Source organism: Motacilla alba, chromosome 2 (assembly GCF_015832195.1).
Source record: "Motacilla alba alba isolate MOTALB_02 chromosome 2, Motacilla_alba_V1.0_pri, whole genome shotgun sequence".
Classification (NCBI taxonomy): Eukaryota; Metazoa; Chordata; class Aves; order Passeriformes; family Motacillidae; genus Motacilla; species Motacilla alba.
In genome coordinates this window covers 63,712,045-63,728,532 of record NC_052017.1, presented here as the reverse complement: position 1 = coordinate 63,728,532, position 16,488 = coordinate 63,712,045, and the positions used below count along the sequence as shown (strand labels likewise).

The 16,488-nt window shown below is 41.7% G+C and overlaps 1 protein-coding gene across 1 annotated transcript in view; it reads left to right on the top strand.

Moving 5' to 3' along the window:
- Positions 1-8,210: 8,210 nt before the first annotated feature.
- Positions 8,211-16,488, top strand: part of ATXN1 (ataxin 1) — a 338,211-nt gene continuing 329,933 nt past the window's right edge. Inside the window, exon 1 of the mRNA XM_038127009.1 lies at positions 8,211-8,309. The gene's annotated coding sequence lies outside the window, so the exon portion shown is untranslated. The remainder of the gene's footprint in view (positions 8,310-16,488) is intronic.

Sequence of the window (16,488 nt, the reverse complement as noted above, 5' to 3'; positions counted from 1 at the left end):
GACTGGAGGGGAGCAAGGTGAACAAAGCAATAATTATGTTTGTGTGGGCTGGGCAGGGCTCTCCCTTGCAGCAAAAGTCACTGATGCCTCTCTCTCGAGGTGCTTCTGGGGCTATTGAGAGATGAAGCATGATACTACAACAGGTCTTAAAATGTAAAATAAATTGGAATTGCAGCTAAACAACAACCATTAGCCTGTCAATGCTTGAATTCAGCTAAATGCCAGGTTTACATGAGTAAAAGAAACTTATTTTTCAGTCCTTCTAACCAAGCTGTAAGTTGTTCCTCCCTCCTTGGAGCACATCCTAGCCATAAAGTCAGATGGATGAATTCTGGGCAAACCATTGGATTCATTTAGGAAGCACGTTTGAAAAGGGAAGAGTCGGGGGGAAAATTAAGAGAAGAATTTAGGGTTGTCATCAGCTTTCTGGTAATATAAATGTTTGTATAAAGGTTTATGACTAACTGCTGACATGAATAATTCTTCAAATAGCTCTCACGCAAACATTATATACTCTACTGTTATTTTCTTAGTAATCTGGTGAGGGACATCTGCAGTTTCTGGAAAACTGAAGTCATTTGCTATGAAATTGGCAAACTAGGGCAGGTTTTGATAAACAGTCCAGAGGGCAAAAGGCAAAGAAGGGTAAGGCCTTAAAACAATTGTTATTTTCAAAACAATCCTCTTTAATTTTTTATTTTAGAAGTGACCCTCTTTCATTTCTACAATTAATTTCCAAATGTGGCATCTTGAAGCTAGATTTAATAACTCCATATGTAACCCACAGGGTTTTTTTTCTCTTATTTGAGAGAGCCTGAAGTGAAAAGTCCATTATTCAATCAGTTCCAAAGGGTGTGAGTTTCAGAAGCCAGAACAGGTTACTAAGATGGGAGAGCAGGGCAGAGTGGAGGCAGTGATAAGCTCAGCACTAGCTGTTGGTTGACATGACAAAGGTTGTTTTTTTTCAAGGGAAGAGGTGGAAATATTCTCTCCCCTTTTCTATTTTTTGTACTTTAAAGAAAGCTGAAGTCCACACTCGCATTCCCAAATGCTTAAAAGCTATTCATTTCAGCATTCCCCCTTCCCTCCTAGTTACCCTAAGAATCACGAGGCTGTTTCTTAACAATATGCTTTTTCCTCTCCAACAAGATAACTTTTTCTCCAACTGGGAAAATGCCTGAAACCCAGACCAGATGCCTTGTGAAAATTTCTCCCCCTTCATTACATTTTGAGTTTTCTAATGTTAGGGACACCCCATATTGGGAATCTTCAAACACCAAGGAAGACCAGAGTCTTTGTGGACTCTCAGATATGAAAAAGCTGTGATATTTTTGTAAGGCAGACTAGGCAAAATGCACTATCCATAAATAAAAAGAAAGGTCTGGTTTTGATTTTGTTGACTGATGTCCTCAGCAGTCAAATGATAAGTGGGATACTGTGGACTTATGGATCCTTAGTGAAAATCTTCAAAAAGATGCCTATTAGTCAAAACTGTTAGATGAAGAAGAATGTACAAACATCTAAGAGCGTATCTAGGAATGTGGCCACCAGTTGTACATCAGAGTTAATTGCTCTGAATCCAAAGAGTCACGTAATATGGCCTAATGTTTCAGCCCTACCCAAGTCACACTTGTGTCTTCACAAACCACTGACCTGGCATCAGCTTGTCAGCTCAGATTCCAAGAGGGCTATCTGGTAACTTCGTGGATTGAATAAAAGCAGGGAGAGAGTCCAGAAGTTTACCCACTGCTCCATCTAGTGCTTGTTTTCAGTATCCCATAGGATGGTGAAATATCTTTTTCTTTTGAAGGCTGACACGGATATGCCTAGGAGCAGCTTACTTGCTGGAGAGCACTTGTAGTCCACTGACTTTCTAGCTCATGAGGGCTATCCATCAGAAAGTTTTCTTTTTTTTTTTTCTTTTTTGCCTGTCAGCCACCAAGCGCTCACAAAGAGTGAACTGCTGTTACAAAGCGGTGATCTTCCAGGAACTCTTAAGGCAAAAGGAATATGGTAAAGCATGAGACTTATCAATTGCTAGAGCTGGTGTTAAAAACACAGTATTTGTGACAAGCAGACTGGGCACAGGTTAATGAGTTTCATATTTAACATGACTGTCTATTAACAAAAGTAGCTCGTTTCTACCAGGTAAGTATTAAATTGTGGGATAAGTATAAATATTTTGGTAGTACAGTCAAAGGCACATTTTATTGAGGATAGAGGAAGGAATAGTACACTGGTCAGAAATGTGGGGGAAACATTGTTTCAGACAGGTTGTGCCTACTCTAGTAATTGAAAGTGTCAAGGAAGATTTCTGAGAATAAACAAACTTGTCATGAGTTCAAATGTCAGAACCACCTCTGGCAGTTGTTACATTGGCCAGCTAGCACTGTCCCAACAGCTCCCAGGCACAATTCAGAGGATACTCTGGATCAAGGACCATTTAATAGGATATATGTTGGCATCGCATGCCACTTGACCCCAGGCATGTTTAATTTCCCGCTGTAGAGGAAGTCACAGTGTTTTACTGAGGATCGTGATCTCTTGTTGTACCAGGCTGAGAGCTTTGGCTCAGTAATTCCAACTCTAATAGCTCATGTTTTTAGCTCTAGGCATCCAGGGAGTATAACAGGAAACGTAAGGACTCTCACAACTAAGTGAGAGTACAGAGTACCACTTCAGAAGGAAGTTTTTAGTGCCAGCAGGACTTTCTGCAGCAGGATCTTACTCTTCTGATTTTTAAGTGTGACTCTAGTCTAAGCAACTCTCAGAGATGCCATCACCAATAACCATTACCTTCCATATCACTAGCTGGCTTTAGTATCTTCCAGAATATAAACAGAATGAAAATGATGGAAGCAGTCATACCGGCATACTGTAGTAGCCAGTCACTACATATTGCCACAGCACACTAAATGCTCTCATGTGGAGGAGAGAGAATTTTCCCAGTGCTGTCTTTGCAAATATTTTTCTGAATTTGTTTATGTTTACCTTATTCATTTTCTTTCCCCACTTTCCTCCAAAGCAAAAGAATTCTTATGCTAAAACTGCCAGGGAGGAAGAACAGATATAGCACCTGCCAGAGATGTTCAAATACTAAAAATAAAAGATGGCCTGTTAAAACACGAAACACAGAAGGAACAGAGAAAACTGAATTTATTGGGAGTGGAAAAGTGATGATAGTGGGCAAGTTTATTCTGCTGTATATATATCAGTCAGGTCTCTATTTCAGAACAAATCACTCCACAGAATTAAATCCCAGGCAATGGGGTAGCTGTGAGTGAGGGCACACAGGGGTCACACACTCGGATAGGACATTCTAGCTTGTCTCTGTCCTCACCCTCTCTGAGATAGTGTCAATCAGCTGGAAACACATCTCCAGAGCTGGCTGCTTTGTGGTAAGGAGAGACTGTGACCAGAGTTTATGCATGGTATCTTTGCAGGAGAGCTCCGTTAATATCCCTGACAGGATCTCTTTATCCTGTGCCTTCCTAATCTGCAAGTCAACAGGAAAAGAGAGGGAATTCACTGAGCTAAATTGAGTTCCTGCTGTGTGTGAGTGATACTGGCTTTTACTTTGTAAAGTAAAGTTGCCTCTTTGGTTTATCAAATCTTTACGGTTTGCTTTGCTTTGTTTTCCAAAAGGAGGAGGGAAATAATTTTGTTACTGCCATTCTGGGAGGGATTTTTTATCCTAAAGCACCCTGGTATCCAGCCTTCCCTCCTCATTAGTCCTGCCCTTTCCCTATGCCCACTGCTCCCAAACCTTCCCTGCACATTTAGAAGTAGGAGTCTTACACCAATTGGGATATTTTCAGTAGTTGCTTCTACAGTCACTGAAGTCTCTTTTCAGTGCTTGCTGACTCTGTGCTGGGAAAACATGGTTTCTCTTGATGTGCTGCCTGAAATAAGAACTTCTGGCTCCTCAAAGGAAACCAGCACTTTTGACAGAAGTTGAAAAGAAGACGAGTTGTTTTGAAATGTAAAGGTAACATTGAAAAACAAAGGGAGGTAGAAGGCTCCTGGTTAAATTTTTTTTTAAATTTACAATCTTTCTGTACCTTCGGTACTACAGTCTGTAATTAAATGTAAAGTTCTGTATATATGGGAAGTAATAACATTATTTACTGACCCTTTCTGGCATTAAGCTTCTTGAACTCATGCCAAAACATTGCACTGTGCAGCACAATTGTGCTCCCACCATTCAGTATTTTGGCTCGCTCTGAAGTGCACTGACAGAGACTTCCAGTTAATGCAAAGCTCTAAGTAACAAATTTAGTTTCATCATTCTGGATAATATTAAAAGTGAGAACAGAGTAATTGAGGAAACAGTGTGGCTTCACAAGAGAGAGCTCCCGAGAGCTGCTGCAGCACACTGTCTTAGCACTACAGGCTGTTTATAAAACAGAGACTTATGCAACATAAAACCATTTGGATGTTGAGTTCAAATGCCTCATAACTGCAGACATCTCAGTTCCTGCCAGCTACTCCTGTCTATTGAATATTAGGGGCTTATTTGAGAATGTGGTATAGGTATGTATTTTGTGTCTCCCCGAAGATGTAGGGCATAGTGGTCAACTGTGTCTTGCTTTTTGTGAGAAAAACATTTGTCCCAGCTGTTCAGACATTGTTTTGAAATTGGAGGATTTTGGTGGTCCAGCAGCAAGGGCTGGTATTTTAAATGGAACATTCTTGTTCAGTGTATAAAGAACTGCAGTGCAGCAAGGACAGGAAAAAGCCTAGTGACTCCTCTGCATGCTGGAGAGAAGGCAAACTGGGTCATAAGGAACAGTATCAGAGGAATAGAGAAACAAAATGAGGAAGGGAAAAGAAAGAGATTAATCAGTATGAGGGGAGAAGACACACAGACTCATGAAGGGAGGAACTCTGACCATGCCCCACAGGGACCTCCAGCAGCACTCGCACCTGCCCAGGAGTGAGCTCTATGGACAAACACGAGTGTCGGCCTCAGGCAAAGGAGCCTGGCCCTGCGAGCTCCCGCCAGCACAGGATCCTGGCTACTGCCTTTCCTTCAGGCAGATGCAACCCCACAAAAAATCAAAAACGGTCCCTGATCCACTGATTATTCTGAGTATTTCTTTCCCTTCCTTTGAACTCTTCATTTCAGCATCGCACAGAACATTTCCCTTCGACAGAGGTGACTCTTGTAGGAAAAATCTCTGAGGAGGATGGCTGGCATTGCTTCCTGAGGCAGAGTTGCCTCTGGAGTAAGAGAAAAAGCAAACTGATAGTACATACATAATTTTACTTCCCTTGAACTTGTCTTTCTGTATTCTTGGAACTCTATTTTTTCTCCCGTTTTTCTTCCTGGTGACAGCGTGAACGAAGTTATTCACATCTTTCTTATAGCTGGGTATCTTAGGAAACTGACTTAAAAGGGACGGTGGCATAACTACAGCATGCACGGAATATTCTCCCTGTTCAGAGGCTCAGGGGGGAGAAAGACCCAAAAGCCGCAGGAATAAAGATCTGACCTCCCCAGTGGCCGTGCTGGGGCGGGGAGCGGCGCCGGGACAGAGTTCCGCGGGGCAGGGTGACCCCTGCCGGGGCGCTTTGTGCTGGAATTCCAGGGAAAATCCCGGGGCAGGAGCAGCAAGCTGCGCTCAAGCCTGTGTGCTCCGAGGAGCTTGACTACATCGCGCACCGACCATTTCTTCATCATGCAAACGGGAGGCTCCAAAAGGCCTCCCCACACACATTACCTGAGGTAAGGGCTCGCTGCCCCTCACAGGGCGTCCGTGGGTTAGAGCAGGGGCTGCGGGCTTGTCCCCAAACAGCAGGGGTAGGAATGCTCTGGCCTGCACCAGTGATGCTGATGCACTCCAACATCTGTAGCTCTGACTCTGTTCACCTGGTTGCTCTGCCAGTTCGAGTACAGTCTTAGAAAGTTGGCTGCCCTCTGGTAAAGATCAAGGGATTAAATTCAGGCAAATTACTCCTATGGAAACAGGTCCGTGATGGTTATGTCTGAGGAGAGCAAGCCCTGGCTGGCCTGACCTCCAGAGATGCTTTTCCTCAAGTCATCCTTGCCTAGACTTGTGTGTCTCTCTCCATGCATGGCTAGCAGAGAGAGATTGCCACTGACAGGGAGACCAGTGCTCTCCTCTACAGTTGCTATGGTGTTGTGGGCTTCTATTGCTTTGCTGCTGCCTTTTCAACCTGTCAAGGGACAGGGAGTAGTGCAAATGTGACTGTGACACAAGTCCATGGAGCTTAGTCATGGGAGCTGTTGAACTGTGCCCCGAGGGTTTTGCTGAGACCCAGCAGTCAAACAGGAGGAAATCTAATACTTGAAGGCATTTTAAAAGCAGACACCTGGCACCTATTTGCTGTCCTATTTTTTTGTTTGTTTTTTGTGCAGTTAGCCATGGCGAGGAGCCCTGCAGTTGTCAGCTACGTCTCAGTGTAATTTTATACACAGGAATATTCACAATGTACTGTTCCTTTGAACTAAGTCAAAACAGCAAGCTGTTTCTTTGCTCAGAAATGTAACTTAGTTCTCCCTGCTTAGCTATTCTCTTAAGCATCAAGAGACAAGTCCAACATCCTCTGAAAGTAATGGAAAGACATGGATGGTTTTCAGTGGGAGTTAGATCAGTGTTCAGTTAAATACACAATTCAATAAGGCAGGCTTTAACTGCTTCTCTTATTAATAACACAGAAATTAGTTTACTCAACAGAGACATTTGGTCTTTATTTTAAAATTATTTCTAAATCCAGAAAATATTTAAACTGTGTGCCCAGCCAAGAGTTTGTATCTTCTATTGCAGGAAGAGGCTCAGAAGCTTATTGTGTTAAAAAGCATGAAATTGTGGATTTCAGCAGATCCTCCTAATAAAGGCAATAATTAAAGTTGTTGTGAAGATTGTAAAAGGAGAAATCCTTTTTTTTTTTTTTTTTTTTCTGAAGTTGCCTTCCACACAGTGTTCAGCCTCTTCCAAAAAGCATCCTAGAAAGACTCAGAATGTTACTCCCCCTGGTCTAATGGGATCAGGCAGACAACACAACAACCCCTTCACAAAGCATGTACCAGCTACCTACCTTTAACATGCACCCTGCCCCAAAAGATGCACGTGGAAAAGTTACCTGCTCTGGGCTTAAGTCCTTGGATGTGCACAGGATGAAAAATTGAGTGTTTCACTTCTGAAACAGATTTGTGCCCTCCCCAAATAAAGCTGACAAGCTAGACAGCATCACTTCTCAGCCCACCAGTTGAACTGCACCATGCCCCAGCTTCATCTCAAGTCTTTGATTCTAGGAAGTTTATCTGAGGTAGCCTGCTATTAGTCCTACCCTTCTCATTGCTTTATCCAAGGTATCTTTGCTGCATTGTTGATTTGAGAGATTAACAATCATGTGTGACACACAGATGAGCCAGACAGAGCCACATGAGTGGTTCTGCTACAAAAAGGTACTTTTACTGATGCTGTGCTTTTCTCTGTATCATCAGGGATTCATGGGGTTTTGTGCTGCAGGGAGTTAAAATTCTTGCCCAGGAAATAATGGAAGAAATGGCATTGGCGGCAAGCAGATGATCATTTGCCCTTCTGAAACCATGACAAGGCGCTGGGAGACTATTAGCACTTGAGTAACTTCATTGCCAGCGCAGTCAAATTACTCTAACTCAGTGGAACAGTCTGTATGGATTTGTGTATATGCATACAACAGTTTTTATTCCAGACTGGCCAGATAGCCTTAGCTAAATGTACCTAAGAAACAAAATTCAAGGAACAGCTTGGGTTAACTGTGTAGAGAGAATGTATCCTCAGGTCTCTTCCGATTTTTCAGGTTGTTGGAAAATTTTGAACCAGCTGAATAAAATTTCTCTATTTTCCAAAGGTTTTTTCTCATTTTCCTGTTTCTCCATTATTCTTTCCAGGCAACACAGGGTGATTTTCAGGTTTTCTTCTCTATTGCTAATACAATTTTTTTGCAGAACATGCCAACTGGACCAGGCCTGCAGGTGGGCTGAAAGAGTAGGCTCTATCTAATGGGCTGCCTTTCTCAGCTTCTCAGGTGGGAACCCAGCTGCTTAGGAAACGAGATGATCTCTTGCTCCTCCCCTTAGCGATTTAGTACAAGTCTGTCAAGAGAGGAGAAAGCACGAAAGCTTTTTTTATTCCCAAGAGTGATAGGAGAACTGCCACAAAGCTGTAAAAATCGGGGCTATCTTTTAATCTGTTCTGCAGTGCTTGGCCTGTGATTTGAGAGAAGAGTGGTCCTGTGCTGCAGCTGGATTTCCTTGGCTGGGAAACTGGAAAGGAAGAATGTGTCACCTGTAGCTGAAGGTAAGAAAGTAAAAAGCCAGGCTAGGAGCAGAGGTGAGCATGGTGTGAGTTTGGTGAGGAAGGGAGGTGGGCAATGCCAGTGGCCCAAATGGAAGTGGACATGGACCAGGAGGTGATGGCAGGGCTGATAGCAGGGAGACTGCAAATGGCATAATTGCTTTACTTGTTTATTGGAAGAGTTGGCTGTAGTAAATGTTTTATGCCCATTCAAGGTAGGGCATAGAGGATTCCAAAGTCAAGAGACTGACCAGACACACAACTCTGGAATAGAAAGAGTCCTCTCCTTGCAACTCACCTGTGCTCTGTATATCTCAGCCCATTAGTTGTTTTCTGCATTATAATTTTGGTACTTGTTCTGTCTTGCCCTCATATGCTCAATGCTTATCAAATAGATGTTCTTGGGGCCTGTTGTCACCTTATTGTCTGAAGGTCTCACCTCTCTGCCAGTCTCTCTGCACAGTAAGTTAAAATTCTCAGAGTCCCACCATGTTTTTCTACTGCCCCAAGTCCCTGCTGGTCACAGCTTTATCTCTGTGTGCTCCTGCTTTTGTGTCTTCTTGTGTGTATACAATGTGTTTCCAACCTCCTGATCCCTAGGAAAAGGGAATCTTTTCATGGAGCCACTAAAGAAGTTGGATAAATTTAACAGTATAATAATAGAGGGTTAAATTTGATAGACTCATGTGTGCTTGAATTTAGTGACTGGCTCGTTACTAATCTGCCTCTTCCTGGTTCTTCTCACCTGTTTCTTCTAATTAGTGTGTTGTTACACACAGATTAGATACCTTTTCCCAGGTGAGATAGGTAGCAGCAAGACTCAGCTGTGCCCTGTGATAAATCATTTACTTATGCCCTCAAAAAAGACATTTGCAGGGAACAGAGGAGCTCTTCATATTTGCAAGGCAGACCCAGATTGATTCATTGATGCAGCTGTAAGCTACCAAGACTCAGTGACAGTGTCCTCCTCAGTATAATAATCTGTGCTGTCTACTGCAGTTATTTTCTTCAGCAGCAGCCCCGGCTCAGCATCTAAAGGTGAGGGCTGAGTGTGTCTGTACCTCCCTGGCTTTCAAAACCTGGGCAGTCCTTTTCAGTCGGTTTCCTTGTGGTTTGGTGAGCAGCTTCTGGGGAGAAAAAAATGACGTGATGTGTTGTGGCGTTTTGTTCAGCTCCTCTTCTCTAACCTAGAATAAACCAACAAAATGCGCAATGCTCTGTACTGAGGGATGGAAGGAGGTATTTGTCAAAAACACGCAGCAGTTCTTTCTGTCGTTCTACCCTAAATGTGATCAGAAGATTACTCCAGTTATCACTGAATTTAGTCAGTTTGTTCTGGTGTCCATGGACTGTGAATCTTTTGCTATAGGAACAAAAAAAGACTGCTCCAGAAGTTTCCTCTCTTGTGAGTATTTTTAGAGTAATATTCCAGGCTTTCAGCAAAAAAAAACCTGGACTTGCAACGTCTCTGAGATGAATATAAGACCCACTGTACTGCAGTCAATTATATGTTGGTTGTAGGTTGTACATAAACGGCATTAGTTTGATTTATAAAAAAGTAGAGGGGTTTGTGTGATAAAACAAACACTGGAAAAATACACAGCAGAATTAGATGACCTGTTTCTTTGCTTCAGCAGAAGCTTCATGTCCTTTGCTGTAAAATCACTCACTTTCTAATTTCCAGATTTTTTTCCAGCCTGGCTGGGGGTTTCTTCAGTGTCTTTCCCAGAGCATCTCTCTGTAGAGACATTAAAAGCTTTCAGCAGGGTATATTTTGTTGTTAGGGTGACACTTTGCTGCTTGCCTTCTGCCTTTTTTTTTCATGCGTGGAGGTGATGGACTCCAATACCAGTGAAAGCCTAGAAGTAATGATGTGCTAATAACCTCAGTGCTCACTCATGAGGGAGTGCTGTCTGCAGTGAGAATTCCCCTTTCCTGGTGAGTGATGTGTTTGTGAAGCTTGCAGTGTTGCTGTACACCCAGTAGACGTGGGGATTTGGTAATGAGGTCCTGAGGATTTAGAGAAGTTACTTTATCACTGCTGAAGAGATTTAAGAATGGTTTTTTTAAAGCTTAGTAATCGTAACACTGGTCTCTGCTGTATACAAATGAGCAGCCCAATCCTACAGCCCTGCTGCTGAGGGCAGCGCTTAGTCCTGAAAGATGTGGTGATTGTGTGATTAGCCAGGAGGCCGAATTCTGCCATTTTCTATGTGAGGTTTAGCAGTGTTAAACCCACACCGAGGACCTAGGGTTGAGGTAATCACTATCCTGTTACAAGTTTCCTGAGTTATCTGCTCCTCAGCCTTTTATTGCCATAAATAACTCTAGAAGTCAGGCCTCACTGGCAGAAGTGTTAAGTGCTGCAAATAGTAGAGAAATGACTCATGAAGTGAGATGAAGGTGGAGCATGAATCAGTAGGAAGAAAACTGAAATACAAAGGAGACATTCTGAATGCAGATGACACAAAAAGTCTGAACAAAGCCATGTTCAATCATCATAAAAATGAATCAAAAGGGTTTTAAAAAAATAGAAACTCTTCCATTTAATTAGAAAGACCATTGCAGTGAAAGCACAAAGGTGTTGCACACTGACCATGTTATTCCTTACCCAAGACAAACTGTAGACTGCATAGAAAGAGATGGTTGGAAAATTCTTCCCAATATGTCCAAACAAAGCAGAGTGTTCAGCAAGCAGGTTGCTTTCCAGATTGTTCTGTGTCTATACAAGCTAAGAAAAGAACTTGTCTTTGAGCTAAACAGTTTTGGAGATCAAGAGTCCTCGTAGCTTCAATGAACCCACACTGAAAGCTAACAGCAAAAGAAGCACTAAAATAACCTGAGCACATTCCTTGTAAATGATAACTCATGATAAGGAGATAAAATTCCCACAGACCATTCCATTTGAAAGGATAGCTTTTGGTGCTTTTGCTTACCCTCCAAAAGCTTGCACATGTAGAAGTGCCTTTAAAAGCAGACTTGGAAAAAAGGTACCTGATAGATGACATCCTACAGCTGTTAATGCACTAAAGCATCCTGTTCTTCCTGTAATTCAACTCCTGCCACTTCTGGGAGAAGGGGTTTCTATTAAGAGTTCAATGTAACTCCTCAGAGGTGAGAATTAAACATTTTCATGTTGACATCACAATGGTACTTTAGGCATTAGAAAAGGATTCCTTGTTGAGGGGGTGGTCAGGCATTGGACCAGGCACCCCAGAGAAGTGGTCATGGCACTGGGCCAGTGAGGGTTCAAGAAGCATCTGAATGGCATTTAGTCATGTGGTCCAGTTTTTGGTAGTCCTGCAAAAAGCAGGAAGTTTGACCCAATGATTTTTATGGATCTCTTCCAATTAGAGATATCCCATGATAAACAATCTCTTTGAAGCAATAAAGGATTAAAAAGGTTCCCCCTGCCCCCAACTTCCAGCAGGTGCTAAAATGTAATAATGGAAAGAAGACTAGATGTCTGTGTCTTAGGTGAAAGCTCTGTCTCCGTTAGCATTTTTAATAAGAACCACTGTGAAAATTGTAGAGGTTGATTTATCCTCCATACATGGTGTGTATGGCTCAGCTTTGTTGTGCTAGATGCATAAAAAATGTTGCTCTCAAAGGTGCTGCTCCTTTAGAGCAGTAATGCTTAGAAAAGAGTCTAACAAGGCATCCTAACCTATGCTGCTTTGAGTTCCTTTGTTCAGGATAAAGTAAGGGATGGTCAGAAGACCAAAGCTTCCAATATGGCTGTTTCGCAGTGTTGGCTGTGGCAGGAAATCTGGAGAAAATGGGTAATGCTGCCAAGGCTTAAGGGATGCAGATACTTATGTGAAACAGAACTATGCACAGGGAGGGAAAGCTCTAGCAAGGTTCTCTCCCCAGTATTACTGTAAGAATAATCTCAAACCTGATATTACTCATCTTTTATAGTGTTGTGAGGGCCATAGGTTCATTTCTTTGTTGAAGCTAGTGCTAGGACTGAAACTTGGCATAAACTCATGCTTATTCCTGGTCAGTTCCAAAGTTTCAGATGTGAATTTACCTGTGTGTTAATGAGCAAAATTCAGAGCTGCATGTTGTAATTTGCAATGTGTCTAGGTACGACACCTTTTCTATTATGTCTGTTTGATCTATTCATAGGAATGTTCTACTATCTGTTTGCCTATTCATAGGAAATCTGCTGGATTTGAGCTTTAATGGAGTAAGCTATTCTCAAGGAAGGTAGCACAGGCTGAGTTTTCTATTGCTGCTAAGGGAGAGCTAATAGTTAACAGCTAGTGACAGATTTATGTTTTCACTTGCAGGCTACCCAGCAGTGGGCCCAGCTCAAATATAAAGTATCGCTTGGAAAAAAGTTGGCTTTGTTAGCAAAAAATATGACGTTCATTTTAAAAGCTGGACTCATTTTAAGACTGAAAAAAAGTGCCTTCTTCCTGTTGGGAGAATAGAAATTCTCTAAGGAGAAATAGCAAAGACTGAGTTTCTGTCAATAAAAGAGTGTGTAATTTAATACCAGGCAGCTTTTCAATACAATAGGAGAAAAAGAGCAGACACTTGCCTCTGTTATGAAGGGGAAAAATACAAAAAACCTGCCTGCAGTATGTTACCTAAATTTAGCCACAGAGGGGCCAATCCTCTTGGATACTCAAAAATCTGTCTGAAGGAAGTAAGTAAAGGCTATAGAGAAGCTGTACTTGGAGACCCTCCATCCCCATGTTCCAAAGTGCTGGTAATAGGAGATGAGTTGGGCAGCACCGGTGGCCAGACTGTAACGCAGCCCTTGTTTGTTTAGTCCTTCTTATTGCAGAATCACAGAATATGAAAGTTTGTTTGATTTTTCTTTTCAATAATGTAAGTGGCTGAGGATAGAGATGTGTGAATACTTCCCTCAAATGATAAAGCTACTCAGCATCATCCTGGGTTTAAGCTTGAATTGTTGCTGTGTTCAAGCAGTGGTGGTATCATGCTTTGAACAAAGCAAATCCATAAAAGTGTTAAACTGCTTATAGATGTCCTGCAGACCTTCTCTTTCCTGACAGCTGTATTCAAAAGCCTATCTAGGAGAGGCATCTGATCCTCAACATAATGCTTGACAACAAAATTTAAAACATGAGTTCAGAAGCCAAAATAAACCACAGGATATCATTCAGAATGGAAAGAAAATGGACACTAGCTTCTTCAAATATCTAGCTAGTCAAATATCAGTTCTATAATTTTTTAAATCAATTTTGTAATGGATTTTTTAGGTTGAGATCAAATATGAATTGTAGATTTCTCAGAAGTGTTGCTATTTGAGATTTCTGATGTCTTAAGTGTCGTTTTAAGTCTTGATAGCAGCATTTCTTCTAGTTTCATGGGCCTGAGAAACAAGCTTGTATCCCTTACTGGCATGCCCTTCCAGTGAGTTTTTCAAAGAACAAGTTATTAGTACTGTTATTTCCTTCCTCCACATCTGAAACAAACCCAGAAACTGCAAACAACTGGAAACTATTGCCAACTTCTGTTGTATTAACACTCCTGCAATGCAGTTCTCTGTTAAACAACTTGCTTCTGAAAGTCTTAGAGGATGAATGTGTGGATGCTTTTAGTGTGCAAAAGCTGCATCTTAGGGTGCTCACAGCAGAGCCAGAGCTGTAGCAGGAGTCCTGTTTCATGTGACACTTACCTTGTTCTCATATGCTTCTACAGTTCTGGCAGTGGTACTTTGACTCTTGATTATTCCCTGCATCCTCAGCTCCTCAAGAATGATGGTTTTTGCCTCTGTTTTCTCTAAGGGTGATTGATGATTTACTGATGAACTCATTGGTGAGCAGTGTGTCATCAAAAGACGTAAACATTAAAACACAATGCTTGTACAGCACTTGGCATTCAAGCAAAGCTTCACGATGTATTTCCAATGCCAGAGTTTTTGTTTAGGAGATTGCACAGACTGAGACTGCCCAGTGGAGAAGGCCAGCTGGAGCCTCTCTTCACTGCTTAAAGTTTGCAGTAAATGTTTTAGTGGCTTGAAGAATGGTGCAGGTGCCTAGTCCAGTTCCACCCAGAGGGGTATGTTCTGGAAAGCATGGAAGCTTATGCTGAAGACCCATGAAACCATTTTTTGAGCATGTTCCCAAGGAGGGTCCATAGGAGCTCTTGATAGTTTGAATTTTTGAGGGTTCTGTGATCTGGTTAGAGAAAGCCAGGCTAGGATGGTGTAGTACAAGCCTACTAATAAGCCATGTTGTAAAGATAAATATGTTCATCTGTTAAATAAACCCAAAATTTCATGCATTTTTGTGGTATGTGAGTTTTGTTGTAACAGCATTGCTACATTTGAGGCTGAACATAAGCATTTCAACAATTATATATTTATAGACAGCATTAGGACTAAAAAACAAGTTATTTGATAACTCTGAGTGTCTGTTTAGTTTCCACATATTAGATATGAATGAACAATGAGCAACTTTGAGGCCAAGACCCATCGTGTTTTGAAGCCCTCAGCTGACAGTTCTACCATCTGCCCAGTCTCTATTGGCAGAAGTGAGAGCTCTTGTATGAAAAATGCTTGGACTAAATCAAAATTGCAGATATTTGACATCTGCCAGTCTTCATAAGCAGAGCAAGTATGACAACGTTGTCTTATTTTTTAGTTGTAAAACAAAAATACAGAACATCTCCCACCCTGTAGCTGACTCCGTACTGCTCCTGAAATAACCGAGCCAGTTACCCAGAAAGCACTGGGGTTCAGCTGTCAGTCAGAACATGCAAATGTCAGAAACCAGTACACAGCAAAACGCATCCTGGCAAAAAATAAAAGCAGGATGAGTGGGCAACGCTGACAAGTGATGTAAATTTGTATCGGTTTTACTAATCCATTCAGGAGAAAAATGTGGTTGAAGTATCTTGGTATGGTATGTCTTTTTTTGGTGTTGAAAAATAAGATTGAAGCATGATCTTAAAACTTTCTGTTTAGAAATTTCCTGTGAAGCTATCTTTTAGAAAGTGGGAGGAAAGGGAGGTTAAAATTAAATGAAACCATTTCAGAACAAGCAAATAATTTTGTTCAATATGAAGTAAAATCCTTTCATCACATCCTTCTGTGGTATTGGGAGTTAAGTATTTTTTAATGATTAGCAAACAGCACTAATTACTCTTTTTTGTTCTATTTGAAATACTTTATTACAACTTTTGTTTATTATAAAGAGTAAACAACCACTATAGATACTCCATTTAGCATGTTTGTGAAACATAAGATGTTCACAGCACTTGAAAAATACAAGAATCAAACTTTGAATTAGCGGGCTCAAATAAACCAAAAAATGGTGCTGCTTTTCCATTAGCAACTCTCACTGCAATGGTATCCTAAGATTATAGAAAAGTTCGGGTTTAAGTGCTCACTTGCATTTGAAAGAAAAATTCTTTGCGCACATTTGCTTGTTGCCACGATGGTTTTTGGAGTTTTTATGGTTTTATTTTTTTCATATTATACCCGGCCTTGCAACATCTGGTTGCAAATGTGTAGAAATAACAGGATATTGACTTACTGTCTACCTGCTGCTTGTCAGGGCATTGTATTGGCTGTGGTAAAAACTGGCTCATTGTAACACCAGACTGAGAGCCCTGCTGTGGGCAACCTCCCTTCCCAATGTACTGTAATCCCAGCTAGAGAGGGCTACCCCTCCGGACAAGGCTGGGTTTGTTCTCTTGGTCTGTTCCAGGCATCTGCCAAGAAAAGTATCCACGCTGCATCCTCTCTGGTAGTGAGGGTTGAGTCATGCTGAAGAACATAATCATCAGCTACTCTGTGTTACTATGGCATGGTTTTAAACCAGTGCTAAGAGCTCAGTCTGCGTGGTGTCACAGCATGAACCATTCCTAGTGTGGAAGTTGGCTGTAGCAAGAGACCTTCAAGATTATTTCCTCCTAGATCTGTGTTTGTGAAGCTGTTACGAACTTCAGTTATTGTTAACCTGTGCTTGGGTTATCTGAAAAGAAGTAAATCTTCATGGCGGTTCCTTGGGGAAGATTTCCTCACTTGTCTCATCTTCAAGTTTGGCTCCATCCTTTGAAGTCCCTTTTAGTCAAGCTGCCCCAACCTGTGAGGTCTCTGTTCCATCAATGCTGTCATTTCTAGTCTACAGCAAGATGAAGAAACAAATGTGAAAAGCTCCTTGGGCATCTAAACATGTAAGGGGCTCTCTAGAGTAGT